The sequence below is a fragment of the Capsicum annuum genome, chromosome 7 (assembly GCF_002878395.1).
Source record: "Capsicum annuum cultivar UCD-10X-F1 chromosome 7, UCD10Xv1.1, whole genome shotgun sequence".
Lineage (NCBI taxonomy): Eukaryota > Viridiplantae > Streptophyta > Magnoliopsida > Solanales > Solanaceae > Capsicum > Capsicum annuum.
In genome coordinates, this window is record NC_061117.1 from 58,945,903 (window position 1) to 58,959,404 (window position 13,502).

Sequence of the window (13,502 nt, forward strand, 5' to 3'; positions counted from 1 at the left end):
GGAGTAGTATTCATAAACTTTCAATTGTGTTTGTAACATGCTTATTATAGAAACTTGCATTCCAAGTAGTCATTGTAGTACTATAATAAGTGTCTTTCATGTAGGATAAGTGTAGAATCTCCATCTCATGAGGTTTATAGTTAAGAGTTGTTCGAGGACGAACAAGGCTTTAAGTGCGGGGTGGTGATGTTGGGTGTATTTATGAATTCTAGTCACTATTCTAGTCTTTTTAGCCTTATTTTGAGGATGATTCATGTACTATATGGGTTGATAATGAGATAAATGTGTATCAAAGTGTAAAATCATGCTTTTATGATGATTAAAGGTAGTTCTAAACAAGTTTGTACCTAAAAGATTCATTTAGAGTTCAACCCGGAAAACTAGCGTTACTAGCTTGAGCTAGGTGATTGTCGAGTTCAATCCGGTGGATTCTATTGTGTTTAAAGTGTTCCAAATGGTTTTTATGTGTAATTATGAGTGTAATAATTTATTGGTAGTGAGAAAATTTCAATTTGAATGAGTCTACATCTGGAATAATAAGAAAAAGATCAATGCTAACTTGCTATACTTAGCTCTTGTTTTAATTCGTAGTTATGGGTGTTGTGTTGCATTTCTCTTTTAATTCGTGTGGTGTGATGATGTAGGAGCTTTTTTAACTGAATATGATGATATTTTGATGTTAAAAAGGCTTGTAATTCATGGGAAAGATGCCACAAGACAAGGGATCAAGAGGGGAGACTCAACACTTAACCAAATTTCGGAGAGCAACTTTGAGTAGCTCAAGACGATTTGGAGGCGCAACCTTGGATGGAGAGGTGATCTAACCAGAGCGATGCTCCACCTAGAGCAGGGCTCAACCTAGGACGATTCCCCACCCACTTTTGGGCTCAATAACTGAAGGTTTTCTTGTCCAACGCGGATTGGGCTCACTCATATACCATAAATACATGTTGTATCACATTTTTACACACCTTTTAGCATATTTTGGAGAGAAAAGGTCTTCTACAACTTCTTCATTAAGTTTTTATTATTTTAATTTATTTCATTCATATTTTTACTCATTAATTACCACTTTGTGATTACGATTATAACTATGTGTGGCTAAATGCCCTTTTTCGGGGTTAAAGCCAAAGACATGATTACTATTGTTTTGAATTAAGTTCATTAATTTTGCTTATCATTATTGGTTGTGTGTTCATCTTTTATTTAACTATTTTAATGATTTGCAACCCTTAGAATATAGTACTTGTCTACCTTTTGATCTCGGGAAAGGGAATAGAGGATAGAACATGGAGATGAACAAAGTATGGTTTTCATTCTTTTATAAAATAAAGAATTGAACTTAGCATCTAGGACATGAATGTACTTAGGAGCCTTACATGATTCAAATGTAGGAGGATACATTTAAATAACCTAATTGAATCATGACATTCCCAATCAACGATGTAGTTGTAAGGTTCAACTTAGGTAAAGGATTAGAGGTTGGGAAACCATAATTATGCAATTAACCCTACTAATTACAACCAAGATAAGCAAGTTATCGAATGAAATTCAATAACATGGTATTATTTTCAAAAGTGCTTTAACCTTAGGTTTTCTCTCATTGATTATTTCAAGATCTTTACATTATGCCTTGTTTACTTTACCTGCAATTACAAATTACAAACTCTCACTTTTGGTTACTCTTACACCAACTTAATCTAAATTGTCAACTGAAATAGAATCGTTGCTGAATCAAGTCTCTGTGGTATCGATACTTGGATTTCATTAGGCCACTTTACTGCTTGGTAGAAATTGTACACTTGCTTGTGCACTTGGGCGTTGTCAGTCATATCACGGTCGCGGTAGCCACGATTGCGGCAAAACCGATGCAATCATGGCCTAGCGGGTTTAATGACCAAGGAAAATTTAGTAAAATGACGTAGATAGTTACACTTCCTATATAAGGCACAAATATTTTCCCTTTGGGTATTCTTGGATAAAATAGATTGAAAAATTTTGAAACTTTTTGAACCCCAGAATTTGGGGATAATTTTGTATTTGAAATTTCAAGTGGAGTTTGGTGAAATTGAAGTGTAAAAAGGGAAGATTATATTTATTCTCCATTGTCTTGGATGCCATGAATGAATCTTATGGTATATTTTCTCTCTTTTCTTCGAGTAGCTAAATTTTTTAGTCTTGGGATTATGTTGAACTAAGGGGCATTTGTGTTTGGGTAATGATGTGTTTGTGTAAATCTTAGTTGTTGATTATGAATTCCACTATTTCTTGGTATAAATGGTTGGGATTTGTGGGTGAAAACCCCAAGTATCCAAAATGGGTTTGTTGGGAGAAAACCCCTAACTCTTGAAAGCTATCATCATCCTTGAAAGAGAGATGTGGGTGAACTCTTGGGAACCCATAGCTTTCTTGACAGAGGTATATAGGGGGGGAAGAAATAGTGGACAATTGTGCACGTAGCTTTCTATCTTTTTCCAACTTATAAATAAGGGTAGATGGAGAGTAGGTTACGTCATGGGCATCTTCCTAGATATAGGGATGCCCAATTGAGGTTTTGGTTTTCTTTCATTGATACACTTATTAGGTACTCGAAAGAATCAAGGAGTGGCATCCTTGAGGCTTTGTTGACAAAATAGCCTCAAGGACCCTCAACCTAGCCTACCATGTCATCAATGATTAAAACTTACACCAAAACATCATGGTCCTATGCACAACTTGCTCTTGGGAAGACATAATCTCAATATTCCTCTAAAAATGAATCCTAAAATAAAAGTGTTACCGTAGTGTGTTGGTTGTCTTGATATTGACAAAACACGTGCCAAACCAAACCCCCCCACCCCACCCCCAATTTTAATTTATGCATTTTGATTTATTCACATTGCGGGTAGCTTATTAGTAGCATTTAACACCCATAGGACTATAATTCTAATTTCGCTTCTCGTGGATTCGACCTCAACATAAGTTGAGCTATTAACAATGACCATCCTCTACCAATTTCGATGGTAGGTGATCATTATCGAACATATAATAATATAGAGGATAATAAACTCAAGACAACTAATAGCGTCAATCTTAACAACCCAGTCCACTGTAATATCTACAAAGCGTCTAACAAAACCAAAAACCAATTTAAGTCAGGAGATGCCCCCGACTCTGACATTGACAAAGACAATGATAATGTTAAAGATAATGTGAAGTCTTCAATTCTACTTAAAGGAAAGAAATTGTGGAATGATTAATTCTTATGGAGAATGGAAGCTCATCACTTTACCACAATGACTGATCAACCAAGATGATCCATCTAACATTGTGGAGGAAACGTAGAAGTATCTCTGGTGTATGCATCGCATGGGAATACATCGTATGGAGATGGTTAGTGGGTTGAGCACTAACATGTAACTCAGGGGTAGAGGGTAAAATAACGCCATGATCAACAGTTTAAAATCCATTAAAATTCAGTGCACATGATCACATGCATATATATATATATATATATCAGGTGTTGGGATAGGGAACGAGGCTTAGCATGCACTTTAAAATCATTAAATTAGACTGTGTAGCATAATCACCATAATAAGGCACCTACGAGCTATATAGGTCCAGCTCTCCCCCAGCTAAAAGGGCGCCAATCTGTGTGGCTGCACGAACCAAAGTACAATCACATATACATATGCACTATGGGGACCCAAACCTCCCGGCATATACCAAGAATGACTTAAGCACTCCGTTAATGACATGGGGGACTCAAACCTCTAAATCATATAATAAAGAGGGACTCAAACCTCCCGGTTATTTAGACCCCCTCATAGAAAATCGTGATTTCCAAAATTGTCCCCTAAGGACCTTCACTTTCATGGCACAGCTACACAACCCCCACTCAAGCCTAATTAAATCACTTCTCACACATTCCCATTCATTGGCCAAGGAATCTACCATTGTATTACACCATGGGTATCGTCGTACCCTTATATTTACAAGCTTATCTCTATGCCATAACAATAACATTAGTTTGGGGGGAGTACCTTGGCCGTCTTTGTTCATTAAATCAAATCATAGCCAACTAGGCTTTCAAAACCCATGTTCATTGTTTAATCATTTATGCTATGTAATAGCATAGGTGAGTAAGTCAAATCGAGTGACAATTTCACAGTTCAAAGCCATTTACACAAGTGGTTTGAGGGAACACCATTATATTAAACCAATTACAATTTCAAAACATCAACTGGGGGAAAAACCTTTACCCCCATTCTAATTCCCAACCCATGCACCCCATTAGTTTATAACATCGATTTCAAAGCATGAAAAATTCTTAGAAACCATGGGAAAATAGTTCAAGAATCAAACATTCCAAAACCCTCAACCACATTCAAACCCACATTCCAAACCATACAATTAAACCACGTAAAATACATGTTTTTCATAAATTAAGAATTGGAGAAGAGCATCATGCCTTAAAAATCAAGGATTACAGAGAGAATTCAATCTTTAAAGCTCTAGATGGTCCACCTTTTAAAAATCCTAGGTACTTTTTGCTTGAGAGAATTTAAGAGAGAAGAAAATGTGTCTTGATTTATTAAAGGGTGGAAATAATTCCTGAAAGGTGTTTTATGGTCGTGGATCACAAGTGGGGAAAAGGGAAAATATCCAAAGTGCCCTTATTTAAAATCTGAAAAATTATCGCCAGTGACTATGGGTCACTCTGCAACTCATAAGGTCACATAATGACTCATTACCGTGAGTCGTAGTCAACATAGTTTCTAGGGGACACACACACTTTTGACCCTATGATTCACCTCATACGACTTATTAAATGACCCTGCGATCCATATGGTCCAAGTCATATCCAAGACAGAACCATTTGGGTAACTCACTGGTCACCCAACAATTAGCACATAATGACTTGTATGGAGTCACTACGACTCGTAGAGTTTAGTCGTTGTCAAGGAAAAAAATTTGACACATACACTGGTTGGCCTACAATTTGAGTTTATATGACTCATATGAAGACCTTATGACTCGTAAGAAGAGTTGTTATCTGGACAGTGAGCTCAAAGGTCTGTGATTTCTCAGGGACCAACACTTGGGGTGTTTCATTCTCCCCCTTAGGATCGTTCGTCCTTGAATGATGGGACAAGGCATCCTTTGGCACGATTTAACATAGAAACACACTTCCATTTAACTTTAACAACGACAGAAAACAATGATGTCAAGGAAATCATGATTTCCTCTAACAAAGTAAGAAAACAAAAATGTTAAGATTAACACATACCTTAAGCACGATTATCCGGAATGGGGAACAAGAATGGGTTTTTGGACTTTATGCCCTCTTCAGCTTCCCAAGTAGCTTCCTTGCCTTTTTGGTTCTGCCAAAGAACCTTCACTGAAGCGACGTCCTTAGTCCTTAAGCGATGGACCTGTCGATCTAAGATCTCAATGAGGAATAAGATAAGGAATTCGAAACACTAATTCTCTTAAAAGAAACAACCACGAAAGGATCACCCACACACTTCTTCAACATCAACACATGAAAGATCGGATGGATAGATCCTAAACTCAAAGGCAATTCCAACTCATAAGCCACACTGCCCACTCGCCTTAAATATGGTACGGACTAATAAAATAAGAGTTTAGCTTTCCCTTCCTTCCAAACCGCATCACTCCCTTCATGGGAGACAAGAATTCCAAATTATCCACCTCAAACTCTAACTACCTTTGCCTCATGTTTGTATAGGACTTTTGGCAACTTATCGCAGTTCTAAGTCTACCCGAGTCACCTTTACCTTCTCTATATCTTCGTGAACCAAGTCATGACCAAATAACCTGACCTCACCAAGCTTGAACCACCCAATAAGAGACCTACACCTCTTATCATAAAGAGGCTCGAAATGAGCCATTCCATTACTAAAGTGACAGCTATTATTATATGCAAACTCTATGAGGGACAAATGATCAACCCAAATACCACCAAAGTCAAGCACACAAGACCTTGGCATAGCCTTCAACATCTAAATAGTCCTCTTTGCTTATCCATCTATTTGGGGGTAGAAGGCAGTGCTAAGGCTCACCTTAGTTCCCAAACCACTCTGAAACAAATGCCAAAAATGAGACGAGAACTATATACCTCAATCAAAAATAATGGAAATTAGAGCACCATACAAATTGACTATCTCTTTAATGAACAACTTGGCTTTATCCTCCGAAGAGAAATTTTTCCTTACCAGCAAGAAGTGAGTAGACTTAGTCATCCTATCCACAATGACCCTAATAAAATTAAACTGGCCACGAGTTCACAAAAGACCCATAACAAAATCCATACTGACCTCCTCCTATTTCCACATACGCAACTTGATTTCTTGAAATAGCCCACTAGCCCTCAAATGCTCCACCTTCTCTTGTTGAAAAATATGCATTTAGCCATAAAATTAGAGACATCCCGCTTTATATTATTCCACCAATAGTTCTTCTTCAAGTCATGGTACATCTTTATTGAACTGGGACGAACAGTATACCTCGACTCATGAGCTTTAGCCAAGAATCTTTCTCGCAACCCATCAACATTGGGAACACACAATCTCCCTTGGTACCTCAAGATACCATCACCGCCAATGTCAAAAGCCATCACCTTTTGGTGAGCCACATCATCCTTGATCTGTATCTAGATAGGGTCCAAAACCTGTTTTTTCTTCACCTCAGCACCAAAAGATGACTTTACTAACTCTTGCATAAACACACCACTATCCTCAGAGTACAAGAGGCAGACTCTAAGAATAGTTAAATGGTGAATATTCTTTACCAAGACTCATTTCTGCTTACCAATATGAGATAAGCTTCTCATAGACAACCTGCTAAGAGCATTAGCAAACATAGTAGCCTTACCTGGATGATAATAAAGAATCATGTCATAGTCTTTTAGAAACTCAAGCCATCTCTTATGTCTGAGATTTAACTTCTTTTAAGTAAACACATATTGTAAACTCCTATGGTCTAAGAAAATGTTAACATGAACCCCATACAAATAGTGATGCCAAATCTTCAAAGAAAAAACCACAACCAATAATTCCAAATTATGTGTTGGATAGTTCTTCTCATGAACCTTTAACTACCTAGAAGCATAAGCAATCACCTTATCATACTGTATCAACACAAAACCCAATCCCACTCGGGGCACATCACAATAAAAAACAAAACCATTGGTACCCTCGAGTAGGGTCAAAACTAGAGTCAAAGTTAACTTATCTTCCAACTTCTCAAAACTAACCTCGCAAGCATCCAAACACAAGAACTTCACCTTATTTTGAGTCAACTTAGTCAATGGGGTAGCAATAGAAAAGAAAATTTCCATAAACCTTATATAATGACTGGCTAAACCTAAGAAGCTTCGAATATTGGTTAAAGTCGTGGGTCTAGGCCACTTCTTAACTACTGCAACATTTTATGGATAACCATGATCCCCTCACTAGAAACAACATGACTTAAATAATTCATAGTATTCAACCAAAACTCGCACTTAGAGAATTTTACATACAATCATTATTTCTTAAGTGTCTGCGACACTATACGAAGGTAGTTGGCATGATCTACCTCACTCTTTGAATATACCAGAATATCATCAATAAATAAAATTTCAAACAAGTCCAAAAACTAATAAAACACGTAGTTCATAAGATCTATGAATGTCGTTGTGGCATTAGTCAAACCAAATGACATCACCAAAAACTCAAAATATCCATACTGAGTATGAAAAGTCGTCTTAGGGATATCCACCTCCCTAATTATCAACTGGTGGTAACCCGACTGACGATCAATCTTAGAAAAGTACTTAGCACCCTGAAGTTGGTCAAATAGATCATTAATCCTTGGAAGAGTGTACTTATTCTTTATAGTAACCTTATTCAACTGCGATAATCTATACACGTTTGAAGGACCCATCCTTATTATGCACAAACAACACAAGAGAACCCCATAGAGACACACTATGATGAATAAAACCATTTTTCTAGAAGATCTTTCAATTGCTTCTTAAGTTCTTTCAACTCAATCGGAGCTATTCTATAAGGAGGGATGGATATAGGACGAGTGTCCAAAAGAATATCAATCCCAAAATCAATTTCCTTATAGGGAAAAATATTAGGACGATCATCAGGAAACACATTGGGAAACTTACAGACCACAGAGACCAATTGCAATAAAAGGACTTTTGGATCTAGAATCCTTAACATGCACTAAATGGTAGAGGTACCCCTTGGAACTAAATTTCTAAGCTCTAAGATAAGATATAAACCTTTCCTTGGGCACTAGGGAACTACTTTCCTACTCAATCATCGGCTTATTTGGGAATTAGAAACTAACCTTTTGGGTCCGATAATCAAGAGACGCATAGCACGAGTGCAACCAATCTATCCCTAAAAGCATATCAAAATCTAACATGTCAAATTTAGTTAGATCCACTAACATCTCCATACCTCAAATAGATACCACACAACCCCTATAAACTCTCCTAGACACAATGGGTCACCCACCAAGGGAGACGTACAAAAAAGGTCTAGAATACACTCAGGACTAAAACCAAAATGAATAGCCACATAAGGGGTCACATAAAAGAGAGTAGACCCGAGATTAAGTAGATAATATATATCATGAGAGAATAGTTTCAACATATATATAGCAATATTAGGAGATGCCTTAGATTTTTGGCGGGTGGAAATAGCATAAAGGCAATTCTAGCCAGTGCCGAAACCAAAAATAGCACCTTTTGGTGCAAGGGCTAAAGAAGTAGCAATAGGAACCTTATTTTCTCTAGAAGCAACCCTAGAAGGACAATCCCACAGCATGTGACCAATCTTACCATAATTAAAACATTAATTTCTCCCTTGGTCAAAAACCCCATGATGCACCTGATGATAAAAACAACAAAGAGAATAGGATGGATCTGATTAGGCTCCACTGTCCTGAGATTGGAAACCTTGTGCCTTAAACCCACTATTATTCTAAAAGTGATGATCACTAAACGGCTTATGGTATAGGGTGCTAGCTATCAAATAGGAACCAGAATTTTCTCATGACATTCTCTTGACCCACTACCTACCGTCTTTACTACCACTTTACTAAAAATTTTTACTCTACCTTTCTCTTATTTCATCCTATTTCTTATTTTTCTGCTCAACTTGTAGCATGTACACCACTAATCTAGAAATATCCATGTTTTTATTCAACATGGCAGACTTGCATTCAAACATCAAATTACGAGAAAACCTGGAAGAAAATTTCCTTATCCAAGCCCTCATAGAGGATACCAACTCTGGTGCATAATGGAACAACTGGTGAAACTTCAAGGCATATTATTTCATAATTACCATACCCTGCTCCAGATTCACAGACTCCTCAGCTTTAGTCTCCCTCAACTCTTGAGGAAAGAAATAATCTACAAAGGCACCAGAGAAGTCATTCCATGATGCCAGCTCTACATCATCACCCCCCACCTGATCCCACTCCTCATACCACTGATATGCCACATCTTTCAACTTATTGGTGGCAAATTCCACACCCTCAGAGTTAGAAGCATGCATTACCCAAAAAAAATTTCCATCTCATTAATGAAACCTTAAGGATCATTATTAACTTTAGAACTAGTGAAAACCAAAAGTTTGAGCCTCACAAACTAGCCAACTCTAGTGGCCTCAGAAGAAGGAGAAATATCACTCTCATGCTCAAATTGGCGAGACTGAGAGCCCACCAACTGAGTAAGAAAATAGATTAAATAATGAAACTCCGCATTAGTCATATCACCCTAAGAAGCCCAAGTAAGAGTAATGAAATTTAGGGAAACTCCACAAGAGTCATCAAGAGCAGACTAAACCAGGTTTAAACTCTATAAGTAGGATGAGTTCCATCAACATTGACCTTAAGTGGGATAGAGGAGTTTCCATGATCATTAGGCCTTTAGGGAGGCATGGTCTAAATTATAAACAAATGGATATTAGAGAAGATTTCAACACCCTAGACTCTATAACCTAAAACTAGATCACAAAAAAAGGAAACATTTCTAAATGCCTCATAGCTTCTCCCTTATAAGTATGGCATGATACACATCCATAAAAGAGACTCTACATGATATAGATTTGTGGACACCTAATGACACCGAACCTAGGCTATGATACAAACTTTGTCATGACCCAAACCAGGCCTAGCCATGATGGGTATCTCAAGTATACCAAGGACCGAAGACCACCCTATTTTCCTATCCAAATAGAACATAACACCTAGCAGCGGCTGAAATCCAAACATATAAGAAAATAGAAGGATAATAAACCCAAAACCCAAGACAACTAATAGTGTCAATCATAAAACCCAATCCACAATAATATCCACAAAGACTCTAAATTAGGACATGCCCTCGACTATGAAAATAACAATGACAATGATAATGTTAATGATATTGTAAGGTCTTTAATTCACTTAAGGAAAAGAAACTGATGGAATGATCAAGTCTTTCAAAGAATAAAAGATCACCATTTCACCACAATGATAGATAAACCAAGCTGATCCACCTACCACTATGCAAGAAAAATAAGAGTACCTTTGGTGACATCACATGGGTATAAAGTGTCCAAAGATAGTTAATAGGTTATGCACTAGCATGTAACTCATAGGTAATAGGTAAAATAATGTCATGATCAATAGTTCAAAATCCATTAAAATTTAGTGCACACAATCACATGCATAAACTTATATATATCAAGTGCTGCGATAGGGAACGAGGCTTAGTATGCACTTTAAAATTATTAACTTAGACTATGTAGCATAATTGACATAATAAGGCACCCATAGGCTATATGGGTCTCGCCCTCCTCCATCTGAAAGGGCCCCTATACGTGTGGCCGCATGAACTAAAGAACGATAACATATACATAGGCACTATGGGGGACTCAAATCTCCCAACCATATAATAAGGCGGACTCAAACCTCCCGGTCATTTAGACCTCTACATCGGCAACTGTCGTTTCCAGTATTGGTCCCTTAGGACCTCCACTTTGATGACAAAGATACACAACCCCCATTAAAGTCCAATTAAACACATCTCACGCATTCCCATATATTTGACTAAAGAATCTACCATTAAGTCACACCATGTTTATATTCATACCCTTATACTTGCAAGCTTATCTCTAAGCCATAACAATCATATTAGTTTGGGGAAGTAACCCCCTTTGTTTATTAAATCAAATCATAGCCAACAAGGCTTCCAAAATCAATATTCATTGTTTAATCATTTATGCGATAGAATAGCATAGGTGATTAAGTCAGACCAAGTGATAATTTCGCAATTCAAAGCCATTTACACAAGTGGGTTAAGGGAACACTATTATTTAAAACCAATTCCAATTTCAAAACATAAATTTGAGGGAAATACCTTGACCCATATTTCAATTCCCACACCCATGCACCCTATTAGTTCAAAACGTTAATTTTAAAGTATGAACAATTCATAAAAACCATGGTAAAATAGCTCAAGAATTAAACATTCTAAAACCCTCAACTGCATTAAAACCCATCTTCCAAACCATACAAATAAACTATGTAAAACACATAGTTTTCATAAATTAATAATTGGAGAAGGGTAGCATGCCTAAAAAATCAAGGATTACAAAGAGAATTCAACCTTTAAAGCTCTAGATGGCTTACCTTTTAGAAACCCTAGGTACTTTTTGATTGAGAGAATTTAAGAAAGAAGAGAATGTGTTTTTATTTATTAAAAGGTGAAATAATGCCCTAAGGGTAATTTATAGGCGTGGTTAACAAGTGGGGAAAAGGGAAATATCCAAAGTTTCCTTAATTAAAAGCTGAAAAATTATTATCAGTGACTACGGTTCACTTTGAGATTCATAAGGTCACATGATGACTTGTCACCATTAATCGCAACCAAGATAATTTCTAGGGCACACACATACTGTTGACCCTTTGACTCACCACATATGACTCATCAAGTGACCTTATGACTCGTAAGGTTCAAGTTATATCAAATACATAACCATTTGGGTAACTCACTGGTCACCTTACGATTAGCTCATAATGACTCATAAGTGTCACTACGACTCGTAGAGTCTAGCCATTGTCAGGGAAAAAAGTTTGACACATACAATAGTTGTCCTATAATTTGAGTCTATATGACTCAAATGAAGACCTTATAACTCATAAGGAGAGTCATTATCTGGACAGTGAGCTTAAAGCTCAGAGATTTCTCAAGGACCAACACATATACATATACGAGTCGTACGGTTCTATTATGAGTCATTGTAGTTAAGTCATATGGTAAATAGTGTGTGGGTTCTCTGGAAACTATCTTGGCTATGATTTATGGTAATGAGTCATATTGAGACCTTACGAGTCGTATAGTGACTCGTAGTTACTGATGACTAAATTTCAGCTATTACATTAAGGACACTTTGGACAATTCCCTTCTTACCAATTAAAACCCCATATTCATAAATCACTCAATAGGGTTTATTTATCATTCATAACATAATCAAACACTCTTAAAACTCTATCAAGTCTCTCAAGTATCCATACTTAGGGTTTCCAAGAAGAATGTCATCCAAGGGCAGAAGGGTTGAATTCTTTTTGTGAAACTTGGTATTTCAAGAATATTACTCTTCCCTAATTACTAATTTATTAAAATTATATATTTTAAAATGTTGTACATATGGTATTGATATTTGTTTTGAAACATGGTTGAGGGTTTTGAATAATTGACATTTATGTGATATTTTATGTTTGTCCTTATATGGGTTATGGTGGTTTTAAAATTAATTTGATGTCTGGGTATAGTTAATAAATTAAGGGGTTGTGATTTCCCCAAAATTGTGACTTTTGAAGTGGTTATGATATCATTCCTATATTATGAAATTGGTTTTTGAATGCGAAAAGTGTGTGTATTGAACCTCTCTTAAACTATTGCAAAACGTGAAAATTCAATGAAGCATAATGGTTTGGAAATTGAACCTTATGGGGTTGTGTAATTCCCCAAGCTAATGTATAATTAAACCAAGAGGGGCTATGAATTCCCCAATTTATGAAATTATTTTAGCATATTGGTATTACCTTGCAAGTGTAGTTGGAATGACGATACCAATAATGTATGATTGAATGTGTATTATGATTCAATTAATGAGAATATGTGATAATTTCTTTAATTAGGCTATAACAATGGTTGTGTAGCTAAGTCATGAAAGTGGAGGTCTTGAGGAATCAACACAGGAAACCGTAGTTGCCAACACGGGGGTCTATATGAACGGGTGGTTTGAGCCCCACTTATAGTGTTGGTTTTTAAATATGCGTTAGGGGTTTTGGTTACTAATGGTTGAATGATGTTTTCCTATGTTCTATTTATATTTTTTCATGTTATAATGTTGGTTTGAACATGTGGTTGTATGGGAATGGTTAATTGGTTCTTGGTTTAGTTTTGGAAATTATATGCCCTCAACATGTTTGTTAAAATGCCTATG